We start from the raw sequence: 6,264 nt of genomic DNA on the forward strand, positions 1-6,264 counted from the left end.
ACAGGTAGTGTCACATCTGGTGGAGTAATACGACAGACCAGCTAACGCTCGCAGATAATGTATCGGGATTTTAGTACAGATATGGATCTTCTTCAATGAAAATGACCTGGAAAGGGGCACTTTTCAAAAGAATAATAAAAACTATCAAAACAAACAAATACATCCACGTTTTGGAGTCCTTCTTTATCATAAAATTGTTTACGCAAAAGTGACAAGGTCACGAGACCAAGGTACTGCATGTTTGTATATTCAAGAAAATAACGACAAAGGAATGTTTAAATGGCACTCGAGGTGGAGGATACACGCCACCTGTCGTCAAAGGAGAGACGTGTTCTGCATAAAAATAGACATTTAAGGAAGAACAGACGCAAATGTTTTCTTCAAAAAGGGATAGACCGATGCGTCTTTAGCGCGTCAAAGACAAAAATATACTCGAATTGATAACTGTTTCAGGAATTCAACCTTGCTGCACCGCAGATTCCATCTTCACGTAATTTTTGAGCAAAAGATAGCATGCGATTCTGATAAAAAATGTGCGTTCACTGTCTGCTTCAAGCATTGTCGATCAATCAAAACATAAACATAACCCCTCTTTCAAAACTTCGGGACACATACGACAAATTACAATATTGCTGACCTGTATATGGGTAGAAAAACACATCAAGATCACAGACTGTCCATCATTTAGTTTCATGCACTCGCCGTCTTTGGCAGGATCTACTTTCAATCGAATATCATTGATACTCTCTGTTTGCCTTTTGGCATATAAGGGTCAGAATTTCGGCAGTTAAATTTATTCTCGTTTTGGCATTTCGGGTTTCAGAACTCTAGCACATTATGTGTCATTGAGAGTAACCATGCACAGTAAAATAAATTAACCACAATTCTCTATGATTTGTATCCTTGAAGGTTACTTTTCTTAAACTTTTTCAGTTCTGCATGTAAGCACTAATGTGCAGCATCAGAAAAATTGTTAAATAATATCTAGTAAAAGTACGTTTAGATATTTCAGTGAAAAATTCAAAATAACCACTAAACAACCATAAAAGTCACATTCTTTAGGTACTACAAATGCCTTGCTTTTTGGGCAGCAAGTTATGATGAACTGAAGGGGTCATTCTCTGAGAAAACTTAGCATGCAAATTTCTTTTGTCACTTCCATTGCAAAAAATCAATATCCTTTTGTTTCATAAAACAGGTGTAACTAGTCTCCCTACTTTCCATCACATTATTCTGTATGGCTGAGGACACAATCTGTGGCAAATTTTACAAAAATGCTATCTCCTCTCTCAATTATGCATAATTTTCCAAATCATTTAAAATGAGAATTGAGGAGTGCATAAAAGTACGTTTTCAAAATTTTGATAAATAGTCTGTGAATTTGTCTACACATGGGAGACAGGATAGACCACTCAGGAATCTTCGAGGATACAAACCATAATGAATTATGGGAAATCTACAGTACTGTGGAGCTCTCAGCTTGAGCAAAAATCCGTTTTTGACGTTCCATGCCAGAATTTCAATATACTGTTATGATATAATAGCAATAAATCACATCCAGCGACGGTATACCACTCGATTTTGACCAGTTCACTCCATATAGTGCACTCGCTATCGCTCGTGCAAATATGTCGTGAACTGGTCAAAATCTCGCGGTATATCGTCGCTGGGTGTGCTTTATTGCTATAAGTAACTGTGCTCTTAGAAAAGACCGTGATATGCTCGTCTATGGATTGGAGAGCGCAAATATATTTAGAAAATTCGGTTCTATTACTATCAGCTTTGTTGTTGTTATGCATGATTCACAATCTCGTGTTCAGAACAAAGTGTATTTGAGTCCGATGTATAACCGGACAGTATTTCCAATATTTGCAGGACGAATCTCATAAAGTAACACCTTTGCATAGAATCTATGGCAGCCTGCATCGACAAATCACGTGACTTAAATCTTGACAGACAGGTAGCGACATGTACACATCACTGTACACAATTGTTGGGATATACCGGAATGCCTATCCAAGGAGCCTGCCAATTCATGTAATTATACACCGAATCTTACAGGTGTCCCAAGGGATTACAGAGCGCCATATCAAATGAGAAGAGGGGCAACATGTATCACGATTCATGTACACTTACTGGTATGCCTTGTACATTACATGTTACATTATGTATAATGAGATTTTTCTTGCAAATGTTGGAAATACTATCAAGTTACAGTTACAAAGGAGGCATCATGGGCCAGTGGCTAGAGCAGTGGACGCACGATGTAGGAATGGTGAGTTCGAATCCCAGCATGGCTATGATGTTGTGTCCTTGAGCAAGGCAATTTATTCCTCATTGCTTCTCCCTACCCAGGATTGATGGGTGCCTCAAAGGACAGTGGTTGCAATGTGCGAGTTTAACTCTGCTGCGCTGCTTGGTTGCACATGTGAGCTGTTGTTGGCGTCCAAAGGAGTTGAGTGGCATCAAATTAGGTCAAGTGACCAGGGGTAATAATACTTGTAAAGCGCCTTGAGCACAACTTGTGGATATGTGCGCTATATATAAGAACCCACTATTAATATTATTATGCCTAGCATCAGGTTTTCTTAGGCAACTCGATATCCAGTACAGTGGACACGTTATTGATGATGTACGCAAAGAATAATTAATTTCATAAAAGATAGACAAAGAAAATATGATTTCATTCCTTACAGGTGTCGACTGACGACAACTTGGACACTGTGGAAGCAATAAATCGTCCTTGGCTGAGGCTAATTTATCAACAGTTTATATGTCAACAATGGCACTTGAGTTTATGCCTGTCGAACCATGGAGCGAGCACACAGCTACCCCTGCGGTTGAACATATGTGAACGTACAGCTGAACAGTTCGATTTAAATTAGAACAGATATACAGAATATTAATCAGTCAGACAAATGCCTTTCTGACGACACGGGCATTTTTGCAAATAGAAAGCAATCGACAAAAGTTCAAATTTTGCATTCTTTGCCATTCAATGAATAGAGAATTGTGTCAGTTAGGTTGACCTCTTTCGGAATCTAAATGTCAGGCACAAACACTCAAATATGTTACTACTCTTTACTGGTTCCTAGATTTCTCTAAAATTAAGAAGATCAGGCTTTGCTGACACTATTTAGGGTGGAGAAGAGTTTGTTTGAAACTGTGACAATGAACTTGGCAGATTACCTTGCAACCGAATGAAAAGCCTCCTCTTCAGGGACAGGCAACGTAACTGGCGCAAGCATACAAGTGATTTCAATTGTGATGTGTTCGTATCTGCGGCTTCCACACGTAGTGTCACGTCTGGTGGAGTAATACGAAAAGACCTAATAAAGCGCCTTTAGCACAACTTGTGGATATGTGCGCTATATAAGAACCCACTATTAATATTATTATGCCTAGCATCAGGTTTTTCTTGGGCAACTCGATATCCAGTACAGTGGACACGTTATTGATGATGTATGCATAGAATAATTAAAGCTGCAAGCAGCGTTGGCGGTGCCCAAGCCTAATATTACATATACACACAAAAATTGACCTTGAAATCGGGTATTTGAGAAAAGATTTTTATCTTATAGTACTCGTCATGTACCAAAATTCGGCCCTCTTGCCCTATTTGTCAGCCTAGAATTAGATATGCATATAGTTAATATGGTCTGGGCAGGTGCGATATTGCCAAAATATTTCTATCCCAAAGTACTCCCTGTGTATTGAAATTTGGCTCTCTAGTCATTTGGCTAAATTAGATTAAGATATGAGCATAATTAATTAGGTTCTGGTCACGTGCCATATTGACAAAAGATTTCTATCCCATAGTACTCCTTGTGTACCAAAAAGCGGCACTCTAGCCCTATTGGTTAGCTTAGAATTAGATATATGCATAATTAATGAGTCTGGTCATGTGACATATTGACTCTTTTACACAAGTATGAGCTCTTTGTTACCAATCAGTAATTTGGTGCGTTCGTAGGGACGAAAGAGATCACTTCAAGGATGACATGAGTAAAATTTCGACTCAATCGGTGGTTTAGTTTTGGAAAAGTAGATTTTTGAAGATTAAATTGGTATTTTTCGAAAATCCAATGTGGCGGACAAGTCACGTGACCGATCCAAATGTCTTTCGCAAACTTGAAAGAGATAACTCTAAGGATGACATGAGTAAAATTTCAGCTCAATCGGTGTTTTAGTTCTGCAGAAGAAGATTTTTGAAGATTAAATTGGTATTTTTTCGAAAATCCAATATGGTGGCCAGATCACGTGACCGATCGAAATGTCTTTCGCAAACTTGAAAGAGATCACTCTAAGGATGATATGAGTAAAATTTCAGTTCAATCGGTGTGTTGGTTCTGGAGAAGAAGATTTTTAATGATTAAATTGCGATTTTCGTAAAATCCAAGATGGCGGCCAAATCACGTGACCGATCCAAATGTCGTTTGCAAACTTGAAAGAGATCACTCTAAGGAAGACATGTGTAAAATTTCAGCCTAATCAGTGTTTTGATTCTGGAGAAGAAGATTTTTGAAGATGAAACTGCGATTTTCGCAAAATCCAATATGGCGGCCAAATCATGTGACCGATCGAAATGTTTTTCGCAAACTTGAAAGAGATCACTCTAAGGATGACATGAGTAAAATTTCAGCTCAAACGGTGTTTTGGTTCTGGAGAAGAAGATTTTTAAAGATTAAAAGGGTATTTTTTCGAAAATCCAATATGGCAGCCAAAGTCACGTGACTGCATGCGATTTATTTACAAAATCTCAAGACCTTAGGTCATGCTTGCTATGTAAAAAAATTCAAATTGACAAGACCCCTAGGAGAAGCCGTTTTTAGGTTTTTGGAAAATCCAATATGGCCGCCAGGTCACGTGACCAATAAAAAATTCAAGGGTCAGGTGCACCACTTCTCATTGGCCCCCATCATTGTACCAAGTTTGAAATGTTTAGCATAGGCGTTATTCAAGTTCTAGGCTGGCAAAAAATTGACACAAGAAGAAAGAAAAATTCCAACGAAACCAATAGGTGCCCAAGCTTGGGCTTGGGCACCTAATTAATCTCATAAAAGATAGAGAAAGAATATGATTTCATTCCTTACAGGTGTTGCACTTATATACACTTTTTTATGAATTGTGCTAGAGCAACTGCATGGTTTTATTATAGACAAATAAGAATGTAAGGGGACAGGAAAATATTATTTACAGAGCTGATCTGGAAAAGAGGGAAACTAGAGAAGAGGGTAAGGAAACATTAAGGTAAAATCTACTAGGATGAACTACTAAATAGGGCAAAGGTGCAAGGGGCATCTTGTGGAGGTTCAACGTGACTTTTTGGAGACTCCTGTAGTTTGTACAGATTATCTATTTATTAATTTGATACATTTATTTTATTGACTTCCACCATAGCCGTTGCAGTTTGCCGAAGAAAGTAATATTATAATATAACAGATACAATTTTAAACACAAACACTGTGAGAGGCATATTCGGGTACGGAGCTGACCAGTGAAAAGGCCCTAATTTTGAAAGATTGATAACACTCTTTTGATTGGAAGATGTACGTATGCAAATTATCACGAGGAATACACTGACATAGATTAACACTTTGGCAGTGGCACCTGAACATGCCAAGCAGTCCCATGCCTTTCAGCGCATTAATGTAACGAGTTTGACCTCGTTTAGGATATCTTTGAAGATAAACATTTTGACATATTTTTAGGCCACATTCACAAGCACCTATGAAGGGGAGGGGGATTCAGTAGAAAGTTCTCATATTTTTTCAAATACCTCCCGAAAAAAACTAGCCATGAATTCAAGTCCGCCCCCTTCTGACTTGCTAAAGTTTTAAAGCCCCCACCCAACAAAGAATGGCAAAATGTGGCCGATATAGTGCTTCGTACAAAATATCAAATCATGATACATCGGAGTCTATTGGGTAAACTATAAAATTTTTCCATAAAAATAAACTATATCTCTACATTTCTAAGTGTTTGATAATTCATGTAAATGTATTTTGCTCGAAGTGGCAGGCAAAAAGTGCATGTGTGTACAAAAACTTTATTTATGGATTTCATTAAGATGTTGATTCACTATACATTGTAGTCTATGAGAAAACTATGGACACTTATTTTCCAATATAAAACTAGCAGTAGCTATTCATCAATAGAGGTTTGATAATTGATATAAATGTACTTGATCAGCATGGGGTGTTTACAAGTCCACGTGTGTACTGGAAATTTGATTTTGAAATTTCGACAAAATGTTGATTCACT

General features: G+C 37.8%; 1 protein-coding gene across 1 annotated transcript in view; it reads right to left on the reverse strand.

Moving 5' to 3' along the window:
- Positions 1-6,264, reverse strand: part of LOC139129573 (hormone-sensitive lipase-like) — a 377,850-nt gene that overhangs the window by 189,369 nt on the left and 182,217 nt on the right. The window lies entirely within an intron of this gene.

The sequence above is a fragment of the Ptychodera flava genome, chromosome 3 (assembly GCF_041260155.1).
Source record: "Ptychodera flava strain L36383 chromosome 3, AS_Pfla_20210202, whole genome shotgun sequence".
In the NCBI taxonomy this organism is placed as follows: Eukaryota; Metazoa; Hemichordata; class Enteropneusta; family Ptychoderidae; genus Ptychodera; species Ptychodera flava.